Below are 17,429 nucleotides of genomic sequence, written 5' to 3' on the forward strand. Positions count from 1 at the left end.
AAGGGAAACTGTCTGAAGAGAGAAAAACAGAGCAGGAAATCCAGCAAGAAGAGAACCTGGAAAAAAGCTTAAAACTAAACCCAGAGGAGGAAGATGGAAAAGCAAATAAATGAGCGCCTGTCAGACTGGTGTTCTGGATGGGACAAAACCCTCAGGTCTTGGACCGGGAACCGGAGGGCAGAGGAAGCAGGAAACATCAGTATGGGTTGGGACAACCCGTGGAGAAGCCCACTGTGGGCTGTTCATCATACTCTGTCATATTTCACTTTATGTTGATATTTTCATTTTTCAGATAAAGAGACAGAGGCCCAGAGAGATTAAATCATCTTCCCCAAGACTGGGACTGGGTCTGACTTCAAAGCCATGCTTTTAGGCTATGTTGCAAAATATATAAAGTGCTAGTGAGATCTACACCAAGTCAGGGAAACACCAAAATAGCCAAGAGCAGAAGTACCCAAAAGGCACTGGGTATATGACAGCTCTAAGAAGTGGGCAAACCAGTACAGGGAAGGAGGAGAAGACAGGAGCACAAGTCCTGGCCATCAGTGGCCCCAACCTCTTTTAGCCCAGAATTTAGTCTAATTCAGAGTTACTAGAATTAGGTGAACGAAAGTAAGACAGTATCAACCATCCCATAACCTCAGACTAAAAGCCAACCAAGATATCAAAGATGGGTAGCAACCCCACTAGCAATCCCATTTAAAAGTCCTTATCATCTATGTCAGAGACCTGATTTATTAAGGGCTTGGACCGCTTGGACTCCATGGACTGGAAGGAGATCCAAACTAGTCAATTCTAAAGGAAATCAACCCAGAATATTAACTGCAAGGACTGATGCTGAAACTGAAGCCCCAATACTTTGGCCACCTGATAGGAAGAGCTGACTCACTAGAAAAAGACCCCGATGCTGGGAAAGATCGAAGGCAAGAGAAGGGGACGACAGACAATGAGACGGTTGGATGGCGTCACCGACCCAATAGACATAAGTTTGAGCAAACTCTGGGAAGCAGTGAAGGACAGGGAAGCCTGGCGTGCTGCAGTTCACGGGGTTGCAATGAGTCGGGCCCAATTTAGCGACTGAACAACAACTGAACGGAGCGGTTAACTGCCTTTTCCCTTCTGCCCCTGCCACTGTCCATCACATTCCACAGGCTAAGACATAGTTTTCCAGCTGGTCACCTGGGTGGGGAGGGGAGAGATTCACCTGTATCTCCCATGTTCCCAAGCAATCCCACTATCAAGGGGTCAAGTCAAGGTCATCTGTCTAACAACTCTACCCCCAGCATGAGGGTATTTCCACATCCAGGCTTCCAGGGTGATAGAGGGGGCTAACTATCTCTGCCTGCAGGCCAGCTTCTGCAGCTCAACTGCAAAGCACATTCCAAAGAAAAAACAGATAAACTGGCAGGTCCAGGTCCAGAGCTCCAAACCAGATCTGCTTCTCCCCCGACGTCCCCAACAAGGAAATCAACCCAGAATATTCACTGGAAGGCCTGATGCTGAAGCTGAAGCTCCAACACTTTGGCCACCTGAAGGGAAGAGCCAACTCATTGGAAAAGACCGGGATGCTGGAAAAGATTGAAGGCAGGAGGAGAAGGGGTCGACAGAGGATGAAATGTTTGGATGGCATCACTGACTCAATGGACGCGAGTCTGAGCAAGCTCAGGGAGATGGTGAAGGGCAGCCTGGTTTGCTGCAGTCCATGCGACCACAAAGAGTCGGACTCGACAGACACTGAACAACAACAGAAACCCAGGGAGCCAGGTGAGAGGTTCTGCCCTTCTCCCCTCATCCCCCCGCCAGTCTTTGAAGACTGATTCCAAAAGGGAGAAGAGAATCTTGCCCGCTCTCAATATGAGGAGCAGGGGGAGCAGATCCCCTAGTAAAGGTTGGAGTGGGCCACACCCAGCATTTACATGTTTGTTTTGAAAACAAGGGTTAAATGGGCCACGAAGCACACAAAACAAAAGAAAGCATTAAGTACTCTGCACAAATACACCAGAAGTGTGCAAGTCTACTTTCGTTTCAGTGTCACCGTCTATCTTAACAAATGCCACAAGTGACTTAATATGCAGTCTTTTGTTAGCCTGAAAGCTGTGGAGTCGGTGAGATCTAGGAACTGACATCAAATTTTGGCCGAGTTAACCTGGCTGCGTGACCTTGGGCAAGTTACTAACCCTCTCTGAGATTCACTTTCTTCAACCACAAATAAAGCTCTCAGGTTTAAACAAGGTAATGTTGAAGAATGGGCTCAAGACAGAACCTGGCCTGTCAGCCTTCCTTTCTTATCCACATTCTCCCAGGGTGGCCTGGGAATTAGCACAACTGAAAGAGTTATAACAACCGAGTTATGGAGTGAACTCAGCAGTACTGCTCCTCCTCCACAAAACCCGACTTGGGTGGGGAGTTTGGGGTAGTGGAAGGGATGACTCAGATAACAACTGTTTCAGGACCTTTCGGCCTAAGGCTCTAACATTTTATCTCTTTAATCTACAGCTCAGCTCAAAAGTAGGCTGCAGTATCTTCACAGAAAGGGAAAGCAAAGATTTTCAAGCGACTTCCCCAAGGTCACAGGAAGAGCCAAGTGAGGGGCTATCCAACCCTTATAGCTGGGAGTGGAGGGACCAAGATCCTAGCCCTGGAGGGACCCTCAAATGCCTTCTCCCAGTGAACTGCTCCAACGAAGAAACAGTTCTCCCAGTTCTCAATGGTGAAGGCCAGAAGCCATTCTTTCAAACTCAACACCTGCCCAAGTTACTGCCTAAAGCACATGATAAAATAACTAAGTGAATAGTGTTGTCAAAAGAACCATCTGGAATTGAGCAGTGTCCTTACAATTATTTTTGGTTTTGGGCAAAGTTCTAAAATTTCTTAAATTTTTAAGATTCCACTCTGTCTTCTCTCTGTATCTACAGGTTCCAAATCTGAAGATTCAACTAACCTCAAATCGAAAAAATTTGAAAAAAAATTCCAGAAAGTTTACCAAAAAAACACTTGAATTTGCCACAAGTTGGTAACTATTTACATTCAGTATAATATTTACACCATATTGACGACACTTACATAGTATTTACATTGTATCAGGTATTATGCTGTGCTGTGTGTGTGCTCAGTACTGCCCGACTCTTTTGAGACATCGTGGACGGTGGCACACCAGGCTTCTTTGTCCATGGAATTTCTCAGGCAAGAATACTGGAGGGGTTGCCATTTCCTACTCCAGGGATCTTCCCGACCCAAGGATCAAACCCAGGCCTCTGTGTCTCCTGCACTAGAAGGTAGTCTCTTTACCTCTGTGCCACCTGGGAAGTCTCTAGCAATCTAAAGAGATGATTTAAAGTCTACTGGAAGATGTGTGTAGGTTATATGCAAACACTCTGCCATTTCCCACATGGGTTTGGTATCTGCAAAGGTCCTGGAACCAGTTCCATGTGGATACCCGCTCTAGTGTGTTTGGGCACATCACAGGAGGTCATTACACAGTCTCCCAAAGAACAAAGATGAGCAGGTCTGACACCTAAGAGTGTCAGGAGCTCCAAGACTACAGTTTCTAAAATCTGTAATCCGAAATCCCCAAATTTCACACAGTACAAACCTGTCAGAATTCCACTGGGAAAAACTTCTGAACTTTGCAATTCCAAAAGGAAATGAAACAGAGCTGAATCATTCTTATGAATGATGAGATGCTTTTTTTTAGTTCATTATGAATTGATCCACAGAATAGCAGAGAGCTTGAAACAATTTGTTGAAACTAGCACAGGTTTATAACCAAAGTTGTTCTCTGAAATTCCCCTCTGTTGAAGCTCAGAAACAGCCTGAAACATTCCAAGAATAACACTGTTATGAGCTCAATACAGGGTACCACAGAAGTCTCCTGCTTGAGATTTTTCTCTCTATTCTGCTCAATTGAAGGGAGTCAGCCAGTTTCCTCATCAGCTCCTGTTATCAGGATGATCATATGGTTTATCCTCCAAACTGGAACATCTTGAGAGTAAACGAGGGTACTACTAAAGATTGTGCCATGACAAGCAGAACAAACCAAGACCATGCCAGGCAAGAAGTTACACAGCCATAAAGAACAGTTGAGAACAATCCTTTGGTAATATAAATGAATAAAACTACCACAAACAGTTATTATGACACTGTGCATCTGGTCAGAGGACCCAGCAACAAAAAAGCCCAAGGTAAAATTATTTAAAAAAAAAAAAAAGGGGGGGCGCAGAGCACAGCCTGAAGTATACTTGAAGTATAAATTAATCTATATCCCTATCTTAAATCAACTTACAAATCAGATTCACGACTTGACTTGTGGACTCACATGCCTTCCAGGTCTCTTTCCCTTGTGATCTCCTAGTTTACTTATCCTCTAGCATTTAGTTCACAGGCTGTTTAAACTGTAAGCCATACGGGTGGTTAACATGGTCAACATTTATCATTAAGGAGCGAGTCATCTCTCAACACTGAAGTTATACTTTCGTAAGTAAAAAAAATTTTCCACTGTAGATACTTCTAACGGATACCTTTAGGCTCCACACTAACACCAGTAAAGTAAAAGAGATATAAACTCTTATTAAGTCATCGCTCTGAATATCAATCTTAATCAACTGACCAGTAAAACAAATGGACTCGCCACATGAGGAATTCTGGGAGCACTGTGCTTTACCTTCTTCTATGAGATATAATTCACACATTCTTTTTTTTAAATATAAATTTATTTATTTTAATTGGAGGCTAATTACTTTACAATATTGTATTGGTTTTGCCATACATCAACATGAATCTGCCACGGATGTACATGTGTTCCCCATCCTGAACTCCCCTCCCACCTCCCTCCGCATACCATCCCTCTGGGTCATCCCAGTGCACCAGCCCCGAGCATCCTGTATCATGCATCGAACCTGGACTGGCGATTCATTTCACATATGACATTATACATGTTTCAATGCCATTCTCCCAAATCATCCCACCCTCGCCCTCTCCCACAGAGTCCAAAAGACTGTTCTGTACATCTGTGTCTCTTTTGCTGTCCTGCATACAGGGTTATCATTACCATCTTTCTAAATCCCACACACATCCTTTTAAAAGTTTAATTCAGTGACTTTTAATAGATTCACAGGTTGTAAACCATTGGTTTTAAATCTTTCTCCCCTGCCTCTAAAAGCCTTTATTCCCAACTAGTCTAATTATCTCTCCTAACAATTTTTAATTTTAATTTTTAATTTAAACTAGGAAACCAGATTAACACACAGTTCTATGTACCCTGGTTGACTACAGGAGAAGACAAAACTGCAGATGGTCTTCAGCCCAGGTTCACACAAGGCAGTCTTAACAGGTCAAACCTGTCACTGGGAGCAGCCCCAATCTGAAAACACAGGGACAGAGACACACCCTAAAGTGTAGCTGGCTGTCAAGTGGAGCAAGACCAGCGTAGGGCCTCTGGCTTTGAAAACACAGGTTTTCAGTTTTCAAATCCGCCAGTTTTCAGACAGGATTCAGCTCATGTACCAGGAAGTACCTGGGTACTAATTCAAGTAGACAGTCATCTTGGGTTAATAAACATTCTCTTAAATATGCAAATGTACTGGCAAAGGGTCAGTCTGCCACTCACACACGAGTGTGAATTATTATTTGAATTATATTTAAGGCCTAGACAAAGGAATCTGATGAGAGGGGCAAAGATTTAACTCCAGAGCCTGGCATACTTTCAGGAACAAGATACATTTGATAGCACTCATATCTGTTTCTGCTTTCCTAATGGAAATCAACCCTGAATACTCATTAGAAGGACTGATGCTGAAGTTGAAGCGCCAATACTTTGGCCACCTGATGTGAAGAGCTTACTCACTGGGAAAGACCCTGATGCTGGTAAAGACTGAGGGCAGGAGAAGAAGGGGGCGACAGAGGATGAGATGGTTCGATGGCATCGCCGACTCGATGGACATGAGTTTGAGCAAGCTCCAGGAGACGGTGAAGGACATGGAAGCCTGGTGTGCTACAGTCCATGGGGTTGCAAAGAGTCGAACATAATTTAGTGACTGAACAACAAAAACACATGTGGCTCCAGCCTACTGAGATAACTCTTAGGTACACCTATCACAGCCGTTCAAAATAGTTAACACCAGCCCACTTTCCAGACGAGGAAACTGAGGGCAAAGAGGGCAGCAAAGCTGGGGGAGGCACCTGTCTGCCTCTTGTTCTCTCATCTCACACTCAGAGCTGAAGCCTTCAGAACTCTAGCAGGGATTCCTCAAAGGCTCCCCTAGCAGGTCCAGGGCCCTGAAAATAGCTACTCTACCAAAAGACAAGTTCCATACAACCACCTTGGCAAAGAACTTTTAGAACCCAGTCCCAAAGTCAGGAGAGTGGCCTCCATGCTGGAACCTAAGGAAGACATTTCCTTTTGAGTGGATGAAGGTGTACCCTGCCACCCACCTTTAGAAGTTTGCGCTACCACTTGGTAAGGAATAGCCTCAAATATTACATATTTACTGATGGATTTCCTCTACTTTTACGAATAGGGGAAGTGTGGTTCAAAGAGATTAATAGTCTCAGACTTGACGGGATGCCTCAGCCTCTCCTGGATCTTAATCATTCGCCTGAGACCGTAAGTCTGGCTCTTCATAGCAACTGCTTCAGCCTCGGGTGTTCTTCAAGAGTCAATGCCCAGGCTGACCTGGCAGGAAATCCAGGAAGACCTGGTATACAAGATAGCATGTGAAGTTGCTGTTTACTGAGCATTTATTAAGTGTCAGGCACACAGGAGGCATTCTGTTAAAATTTACGGATGGCAACACCGAAGCTCAGAGAGGAAGTAATTTGTCCAAGGACACAGGACAAGCGTGGCTGAGCCAAGACTCCAACTGAGGTGTGTCTAACTCCAAACCTGTGTTTTTAAACGTACGTTATTATCTTGCCTTTCTCCAAACCAGAATCAGGAAGCTTCTAACTCCCCACAACTAGTCCCCTCCCTCCCTTTTGCTTCTTTCATTAATTGAACATAATGAAGTTTTAGGTCCTATACCAGCTCACAACTGGCAATGAACTGTCTGTATTACTAATTGAGAGTCGCGTTCATTACTCTGGAGGGTATTTGCAGGGGTGGGGGGGGGGGCGGTGGCAAGGAGGGGCGTTATTTATTTAACAACTGGGTCCCACTCTAATCCCAAAACGGTATCTGGCAAAAAAAAAATTTTTTTTTTAATTTTAAAAAAACCTTTCCTTCAAGGCCTAGTTCCAACATCACTTCCTCTACAAAGCTTTCCTCATTCCCCACCACTGAGCATACACAGCTCTCTGGCTATATCATGAGTAATGCACACAACCCTCAAACAGTAATACAGAAGGTTCATTGCCAATCATGAGCTGGTATAGATCTAAAACTCGATTACAATCAAGTTTCCCCATTGGATATTTTTTCCCTTTATTTTGATATTACATAAACACATGTTCCTAAAAACTACAAATGTGTAAAAATGAAAGCATCTCCCCGTCCCAATCTACTCCCTCAAACCAACCCATCAATAATATATAATCTCCCACATCCTTTTGGATAGAGATGCAAACGTGTTTCATGAAAATTTCATCAACTCGAAGACACCAGTGACGGTTAAAGGCAGTATGATTTTATTTCAAAGAAATACTGTTGTGAAACACCTTGCCAGAGCACCGCCTTATGACTTAGAAATTGTATTTTATACATATTGAAACTTTATCATACATCAATCTTACGCAGGCATAGAAAGGAAACTATAAGTAAACAAAAGTGGGTTAGATATACTAAACTTCTCAGAGAGATCAACACCCATGCCTTTCCACACACCGTTGCCCTCTGTGCCAACAAGAAACTGGCGACATCAAGAGCATTCTTAGGAATGCTTGGCTATTGACTTTGGAATTTTCTTCCTCTCCACTGCACTTGTTCTGCAGGCTGTGATGAGTGTATGCAACCACGTCATGGGTCATGACCACCACTGGGCCAGCCATGATTGTAGGACGCATCCCAATTTTGGAAACATTCAAATAAGGGGGAAAAAACTGCACCTGGGGACTCATGAAATATGAAATACACAGCTTCCCCAGTGGACTGTGATCTCTTTAATCTCTTCACATGCCTGTTTTTGTTGCTAAGCTGGAAGCTCTGCAGGGGTGTTTTACTGATGGTCATTCATTGACCACCCTTGGCTGGATCACCAAATCCCAGGCACACGGTAGTACCTACAAAGGTTTCAATGTAACAGTTCTATGCAAAGCTGGGAACATCTGGATTTCTAAGTGCCTAAGGTGGAGAGAAGAGAGAAGAATAAAAAGCTGAGGATGGTTCACCAGCAGCAAATTCATGCTCATCTCTGGGATACTGTCACAATCAGCCTTCCTATGCCCTTATTCTTCAGTATCAAGAGGGACCATGTGAGACCCTCTATGAACATCCCCACTACTCAAACATGAAAATTACTTCTGCGAACAGTCAGGCAAGAATTAGTCCTTAAACCCCTTGCCAAGGAGCCTGACGCTCACCTCTATAATCACATCTGGAAACAACTGCTACCCTCCCAGGAAGTAACAGATGCGTGCTGAGCACAAAAAAGGTAGTTCTGCTCATCACCTCTCCTGCACATTTCTGTGTAGCCATATCTTTAAAACTAACAAGATCTTAGTGAATTCCATGAAGAGTTAGTATACTCTCCTAGGTACATATACTCACCTCACAAATACAGGAAAAAGCCCATTTAGAGTTAGGAGGCGGGGGCAAATTTAGCCTGATTCCATCTGAAGGTAAAATTTAGAATACCTAGAGTAATAATTCTCAATCAGATAATTCCCAATAATTCTCAATATCTGAGGTCTCTTAGAAATACAAAAACACTGCACCTCTCCCAGCCCTTCTAAGGCCCCAGGGCTGATAACCCAGTCTGTGGAAAGCTCCACAGAGGCTGTGATGCACATGCTCAGGTGGGAACCACTGGTGAGGCAGAGGCTCCTGGGGACAGGAATGGAAAGAGGATGCCCTGGGTTTGAGTCAGAACCATCCTGAATTAGCCAGGTAAACAGATCTGTGTACAGAAAACTAGAAACCCCAAAGTCAAAAGGTGAGAGGCCTGGAAGTGAGAATGAGAGTGTTCAGGAAAGCTGGGTAGGGAAAGAGACCGTCTTACCCTGGCCTCCCCAGTGCCTGGCACACATCAGGGACACAAATATTTGCTGAATGATATTCACGCAGTTGATAAACACGTAAACACACGCGGTTGACAGTCATGCATATCATGTAATTTCCACTAATATACCTACTGTGTGCAGAATTCTTGAGACGGCCCCAGCAACTCAAGGCAGAAGTCCCCCTGTGGATTCACCAGCGGCAGAAATTCTACTTTTGGCTCAGATTCAATGGACATCTGAGTAGAGAGGTTCTAGAAGTATCTCCCTCTGTAAGAATTCCTAGTTATAAAGGAAGCTGCTTTTTGCCCCCAAATCACAGTAACACTTCCTCTGAAATCACTTTCCACTTGATTTTTTTTATTGGCATATAGTTGCTTTACAATGTTGTGATAGTTTCTGCTGTACAGCAAAGTGACTCAGCTATACATATACATATATCTCCCCTTTTTTAGATTTCCTTCCCATGCACTTGATGGTAAGGTAAAATGCAAAGGCGGAAGAAAATTAAGGAGGTATTTTTAATAAACAAAAAAACTAGAAACATTTTGTCAAAATAAGAACCACACTGGTCTTATCCTCCCGACTATTTACAACCAAAGCAAATTTTGAATTACAGGAATTTCTTGACTCTGCCAGTATGAAACGCTATTAAATAGCTTGTTTTCTGTTTTCCTTTCAATGAAAATACCTGATGAGGTCTTCTAAGTATTCCAGATTTCAAGATGGGGTTGAAGGTTCCCTCAGATGATGGAGCCCTTTCTAACTCTAACCACTATTGTCTCCCAAAAGCTTTGAAATGAAAAGGCAGTGAAGGAGAAAGGGTTGAAAGAGATTCCACCAAAGGATGCACTGGCTCACAGACCTTTCAATGGTTTTGGAATCAGTTAGCCCCCAAGACACCCCCAGCCATGGTGATGGGTGATCTGAAAATGAAGCATATCAAAATGCTATTGATGAGCTAAATTACCAGACAGCTTATCTGAGGTCCACATCCGCCATATGGTGCCCCAACTTCTGCCGCCTGTTGCTGCCATAACAATAGGCACGCCTACCCAGAAAGCACCGTAGGACAGAAACCCAGCAGCAGCGGCATGTGGGGCAGCTACTGTGTTTACATTTTATTTTGCGCTATTAGCTATGTGCCTCTCCCTATCCCAGGAGTGACTTGAAACACACACACACACACACATTCAATGCCAGAGATCCGAGTTACCTGCAGGACACATGTGTGCACACTGTGTGTGTGCATGTGTCTGGGTATAATACAGGTGAACAGAGAGAAAACCAGATGTCAACTTCAGAAACGGAGCTGCCTGATGGGGGAGGGCGAGCCAGGCCAGCTCCCAGCTAGCGCTGCAATCAGACAATGCGCTTTTCTCCAAACACTCGGGCGGGCAGGCCTCAGGGAGTGGCTATTTAAAACACTTGGCTCCTTTTATTTCACCACCAGGGAAGTGAATCCGGCTCTTAAGTGCCAGAGCAAATGAAGTCATTTGGTTTCCGTGGGCTCCCTTTGCATTTTAGCAGCAGAAATCAGACTGGATGCAAGTCGGAAGGTCCAGCTGAAGTTGTTCTTACTTCCAATTAAAATTGATTCCACAGAGGATTTGGCACCTGGGCTTCATTAACTTTTTTCTTTTTTTTTGAAAAGACACTAAGGTCATGGAAAATATAAAGGACATTGGACACTGGAATGAATACTGTCAAAGATGACCCCTTTCACAAAATGCCATCAGGTATGACCACATAAGGACCTTCCAAAGGCTTGTTTGGTATAAAAGATTAACAATGATTTTTGTTAAATGAATTTATAAGATTTCTGCCTTTCTTTCTCTCTGTTCTCTCAAAACAAAGTTTGTCTTTGCAGAGATTATATCACTGATGTAATAAAATATCTACTTAATTTTCTATCAGAAAAAGACATTGGTTTCCAAAGAAAACTCAACAGTATATAGCATCTGGTTATGCAAAAATGCCCAAGATGCAGGTTTGGATACAGTACAAAGCCAAAAAAAAGGTCTCTTTCCTAATATTCAGATCTAATTAACTATTATACAAAGCCACTCATTTCATCCCCCCAATTAACCACACCTAAGCAGACAACATTCTTGGATGAACTTTTCAAAATTTCTTAAACATTCTCAGTTAAAAAAAAAAAATCTCCTTTCAAGTTAAATTGAGATTGCACTTGAACTCCATCCAAGAGCAGAGCTGAACTGAATTATGATAATTAGAAAGCTGTGCCTATAAAAAAGCAGCACAGTTCATGCATTTTTTTTAAAAGTTCATGCCAGAGAATATAAGTTCAATATGTTCTCACATAATTAACATTTCCCACCATTAGCAGCAGTTTTTCAGTTTATATATCAGTAAAAACAACAGCACCCGCCATTGTTGTATCTGCCCCACCAATAGTGTTTCAGTCACTTTACATATACATCTAAACCAGTCAGATGCCCCAAAGCAACCTGAATTTCCCAATGGAGACAATGGTGGTGCTTAACTTGGTCAGCAATACCGACGACTTTTTCTTTTAAACCCCTTTTCCAATTCTGGGCCCAGCTCCTCAAACTAAAACTACTAGTGAAATCCAATGACAGAGCCTTAAAAACTAATGTGAAAAGGGCAGGAAGCATTGCATCAGGATGGTAAATACTTGGGGGGTGGGGGCCAGCAATACCACCAGGACACAGCCTTCCTCTCTGGGCCTGCCATAAAACTAGAAAAGACGGCCTCTCAGGAACTCCCCCACCCCTTATCCAATCAGAAGAGAGACTAGTGGTTTCACAGTTAGCCAGGCAGGACTCCCAGACTATGGAAAGTATTTTCTGTGAATCCTCCCAACCATGCAAAAAGCCAGTGGACAAAAGGAGAACTTAAGAGCTGAAAGCGACCCACCCAGTTAAGAAACACTGTCCTGAAAGCCCACTCTTCAGGGCATCCCATTTGCTTTGACTAAAATAAACATACACATTTCAAAATTCTCTCATGCTGTGCCACTACAAAGCCCTAATGTATCTTAAGAAACGGTTGGATTTCCACTGAGTTCAAACTCGGGAGTGTGTCGAGGAAGCTTATGATGACAACCTCACAGACTGAAAACTCTCAACTGTCCACAGCTTTGAAACAAAACAATGTAAAAACCTACACAAAAATACTCCAGATATTCAGATCCAAACATTCTAGCATTCCACAAACTATCCCAGCATAGGGAAGCCCCCAAACATTCTTGATTTCAGAAGTATTCAATAATTGCAATACAAGGGGGTCAAAATTGGCATTGGTATATGTCAAAAAGGCCAACTCTGAAACATTAAGGTGCTTACTATGGACCTGAATTACTTGATTTTATCACCTTTGTGAACAAGAAACTAAAATACATCACAGATACCGTTCAAACATGATTTGGGATCTAATTTAAACACCACAGTGTAATCTGTGGCTTCTACAGATAAAATAAGAAAAAGCGCCACGCAGCTGTAAGAGATTACGCCAGTCACCGGTCAGTCCCCAATAGCCCAGCAGCACAGCCGGAGTCTGTCAAAGGGCAGTAAGCTTACAATACACTTTTCTTGCCGAGTTCAGAAGTAGGACATTCACACTCTGCAGTTCCAGTCACTGAACTCGAAAGAGGAAGCTGTAATGCCCGCACTTATCAACAGAAAGGTGGGCTCTGATTTCGTTGCAGTTTTACAAAGAAAGCTGGACATTCCCTCTGGCCAGTATTCTTCAGTCTTTGGGGAAAAAAAACCCCAAAAGTTTTTATCACTGAACAGATCCATCCTCTAAGCACTGCTTGCACTCCACAGTATTTTTCCTCTCCTTTCGCAATCTCTTTATTGGAAACAAGATAAAATGCCTAAAATACAAGCTTAAAAGTGTTATCTACACACTGTATATGAGCACAATCATTTTCCATACATGGGATCATACAGGCAGTTATTGGCATCAACCTTTTGAATGATAAGGCACCACAATTATCATTTGCAGGCAGTTTAATTATGCTCATGATTAATACATAATAACACAAGAGATCAGAGAGAACAGTAATCCCAAAGAGGCACCTGTCCCACCACCATGTATAACAGATTAATCCATTTCAGAAGCAAGAAACTTAAAATATTGTTAATGGCACAGCTCATTCCTTCCAAGGCCTATCTAACATCTGGGGTCTACATTTTCTAACTGTCCCCATTACACATTTTCCCACTGGAAACGTGGCAACAAATATGATCTAGATCCCCATGACAGACTACAAGTATATTCCGCCAAATTTTCCCGTTAGGAAATGCCCTCTTAAACTTGCTGTCCTGTATTGTCATAACCAGCAAAACTCAGAATTGTTAGCGACTGAAACTAAAGCAGCAAAATACCCGAACATTTTTTTTTCCCTTATGACTTGCTTGTCCTTTTTCTTAAAAAAAAAAAAAAAAAAAAAAAACCTGAGGGTACCCGCGCCCAAAGTGTATATGTGAACATATTCTTTCTATATAAAGCAAAAGAGGGGGAGGGGCAGAGGAGAAGAAAGGAGGAAGCTGACTTTCCCCAGGCTGCCCCCTCAACCCCAGCACCAGCAGCTCTTATGTATTAGTATGCTGCTGGGGTCTAGGTACACATTGTACCATAAAGCAAGGAAGCACCTCTCTATGAGAAATTCAGTTCAGTCTGACTCAAATTAAGATAGCATGTCCTCTTTCTTTAAATTAAATTTCATTAAGTATATGCCATGGTGAGTCCTGGTTTATGTTTTGGGAAAAGAAGCAAAAAAAAAAAAAAAAAACTTCTCCAATAATCTCTCTCAGGCATGCTCCCTGAATAGAGTCCTATTTGTTACTTCATAAAAGATCACAAAAAGGAGGAACCGACACAAAAATTCCTTCCTTTAATAGTTTTTTATTCTTAAGTGTCAAGGCAAAGTGTCACACTGGTTTTATTTCAAACTTGTAAAGAGAAAGAGGGAGAAAGAAAGGAAAGGTAGTCTGATATTCTCCTAAAACTGTGAACTAAATAGTACTTAATCATTAAAGTAAAAATAAAATGGTCTACATTGGCACTTTTATACCATCGGCAAGAACCAGTAATGGATACAGCTTATCAGCTCATTATTTTACACCAACAACAAAAGAATTATAAACTTGGTCCAAAACCTGAAACCTGAGAGTCCAACACAGAGTTGCACATACAAAGAAACACTAAACAAAAATATCTGTGACCATTTATGGAAATAGTGAAATTAGAAAAAAAATCAGCCTTTCCCCTAAAAAACAATCAACAATTCAAACCCTCACTGTTGACAAAGGTTCAACTAATACATTTGTCTTTTCAGAGCGACTTTGTAATTAGTTCTATTTCCTTCTAAAAAGGAAAGATTCTTACCAAAGTTGGATCTAAGTCTGGCCCTTACAAGCATTCAAATGTGCTTGGTGCTCATAGTTTCTGCTATTTACAGAAGGGCACTAGCCCAACAGTGAAAGGATGAAGCACTGGGCAAAGCCTGACGTCTGTTCCTCAACCACCTCACAGTACCCTGGCAGAGAAGCCCCCGTGTGTAAGACACCAATCAAGATTCACTGCAAGGTGCAGAGAACGGAGCCCACCCCCGATCTGAATTTGCAGTGGGATCACATCTTCCTGAAGGCATCTGTCTATTCAGGTAACCACCTGCAGGCACCCAGCACACCACAAGCCATCAGACCACCTAAACGTCCAGAAACAATCAAGGGAAAGGGTGGGGAGGAAGAAACATGTGGGTTGGTTGTCCTAAAGAACTAGACAGTGTTCTACTCATTGTACTATCTGTAACATTTTTTAAATACATATATATATATGTATTTAAAACTCTTTTGAAAGCTGATAGGTCTTACAGACCTTTCTGTTCCAAGACCTGGGCTTCCTCCAAGGCACTGTTATTAAAACTCGGCCTTTTTACATGACCGGCTCCTGGAACATCATCTGTCTCTAACTTTTCAGGGCTTAGTGAAGTCAATTTTCATTTCTGCAAATCACAGGCAGCCACTTGCTTCTGAGAAGTTAACAAGCCTCCTGAGAAATGCTAATGGCTGGTATTTCATTGTTTCATAAATATTTTTATACAGTGACAGCATTCAATTTTAAATAAATCTTTAAAAACAATTAAAAAGCAAAGAAAATTAGGATCTGGATTTTATTTCCGTGGGAGAAAAAGAAGGGAGGTGTGAAGCCCTCCATTGTCTTCAACTCATTTAAAACGTTGCTCCGGTTTAAAAAAGAAAAAAAAAACAACACATTAAAAGAGGGAAAAAAAAGGAAACTCATAGAAGTTGAACTTTCTTTAAAGCGGGCCTGTGGACTTTAGAACAAAACAAATGTTGCTGCTACGAACAAAGAGAAGAAATGCACTGATTTTCTCCCCTCTGGGGATCATTTCTCTTCCAATAAACAAACAAATCCCCCAGTATTTCCTACCGAAGGGAAGTTTTCCAGGGAGAGTCTCCTCCAGGATTTGGTGGTAACTGCGACTCAGTCTTTTTTGGACACAATGTTTCTGCTGACTCCTGAAAATTTTCCACTTGAATGTGCAATGAAGCGGCGGCGGCGGCAGCAACAGTCCTGGAGAAGCGGCAAAGACGACCGTGCCTCCTTTCATCTTTGAGAAGAAGGAGCGAAACCCCCGCCAGCAGCACAAGTCGGCGCAGCCCCCGGGCCGGCCTCGGGGGACCCCGGCGCCTGGGGCGGCAGGGGAGGCGCGGCGGGGGGGATCGGGCCGGCTTCGGGCTCCCAGGCGGCGCCGGCGGCTCTCCCCGCCCGCGCTCGCTCCGAACTTCTGACTTCTCCCAGAAAAACGTGGAAACTGCCCGAGGGTGTGTGCGTGTGCGCGCCGGCAGGCGGACGGGCGCAAGAGGGGGGCGCGGGGGGCGCGGCGCGGCCGGCCCGGCGCCTGCAAGGCCGCCTGTTGCCGCGCGGGCTCCGCTGCGCGCGGCCCAACTTGGCGTCCCGGCAACTCCCGCGGCGGCGGCCGGCCGCTCACCTTGAAGGAGCGCGGGGAGGCGGGCGCGGGGGCCCGGCCCCGGCCCTCCGCGTGCCCGCTCCTCTGCCCGCCCGCCGCACACAAAGCAGACTCCGGAGAGAAAGAGCGGCTGGGGCCGGACGGGGCCGGCCCCCGCCCCCGGCGCCCCGCGCGCCCACCGCACCCAGCATCAGCCCCGCGCGCCAACTTACCTCGGCGAAGGGAGCCGCCGCAGCGCCTGGCGAGTCCGAGGCAAACTTCGGCGCCGCTTCCCCCGCCTTCAGCTCGGAGCCCGGCTCCCTCCCCGATTCCCGATCCCCGGGCTGGGCCACCCCACCCCTGCCTAGCACCGCTCCTGCCCCGGGGCCGGCTGGACGAACTGGGCTGCTGCCCGCGGCTCCGGGCAAAGGTGGACGGGGTGGGGGGGATTCACTGCATGGCCTGTCCCCGGACGCGGCCGCCCCGAGCCCGGGCCCCGCCGCGCGGACTGGCCCGCAGGGTGGAAGCGAGTCTGCAAAGTGCTTGATGGGCGCCCGCGGCGGGCGGCGGGGCCGCGGCGGCGGCTGCAGAGGCTCGGCTCGGCTCGGGCGGCGCGGCACGGCGCGAGCGATGCTAAGAATGTTCGGAATGAGGACAGGAATGAAATGAACGCCAGGACCGAACTCGCTCCGGAGGGGTGGGGCCTCGGTGACGTCATGCGGCCTGCCGCCCGGGGCCGGGGGCGGGGCCTGCCGCCGCCGGTGACGTCATGGGGATTCGGGGCGGGCCCGGCTGGGCAACCTAGCCGTTGGGGCGCGGGCGGGCTCCCTCCCGAGGGGCGGCGGGGCGGAGTCTCGCGCCCACGGGGGAGCGGGGCGCGCGCGGGAGCCGCCCTGCCCCTTCCCGGCGCGGGCTCCGGGCTTTGTCCCGAGCTGGGCGGGGCGGACCAGGGCGGGGAGGGCGCCTCTGAGGTGACTGCGCCGGGCGGAGAGCTCTGGAATCCTGGGTTCCCTCCTCCGGGCGGGCGCCGAGACCCGAGCTGCGCGCGCCGCGCCGGCCCTGCCTCAGTTTCCCTGTTCCCGGGCGCGGAAGCTCGCGCGGCCGCCTGGAGCGCTCCTGGACTCGCGGAAGTCTGCAAGTGCGGGCAAGAGAAGTTTCTGTTCTGAAAATTCACGTCGTTGTTCTCAAGCGCGGTGGACGCCTTCTCGGGGCCGGATTCCCAGCCTGCCATGACTTCCCCTCTTTTCCACTTTACAAAAGTTCAGGGCTCTCATTCAAGTCGAAGTCAGACCTACTGTTGGGAAGGGAAACCTTT

The 17,429-nt window shown here is 45.6% G+C and overlaps 1 protein-coding gene across 3 annotated transcripts in view; it reads right to left on the bottom strand.

Moving 5' to 3' along the window:
• Positions 1 to 16,759, bottom strand: part of TEAD1 (TEA domain transcription factor 1) — a 262,318-nt gene extending 245,559 nt beyond the window's left edge. Inside the window, exon 1 of one of the 3 annotated variants that reach the window (XM_040258347.1) lies at positions 16,348 to 16,759. The gene's annotated coding sequence lies outside the window, so the exon portion shown is untranslated. Of the gene's footprint in view, positions 1 to 15,594; positions 15,843 to 16,347 lie in introns of those variants that run through there. The other 2 variants (XM_040258345.1, XM_040258348.1) reach the window with 2 other exon arrangements.
• Positions 16,760 to 17,429: the final 670 nt, after the last annotated feature.

The sequence above is a fragment of the Oryx dammah genome, unplaced genomic scaffold (assembly GCF_014754425.2).
Source record: "Oryx dammah isolate SB20612 unplaced genomic scaffold, SCBI_Odam_1.1 HiC_scaffold_17, whole genome shotgun sequence".
Lineage (NCBI taxonomy): Eukaryota > Metazoa > Chordata > Mammalia > Artiodactyla > Bovidae > Oryx > Oryx dammah.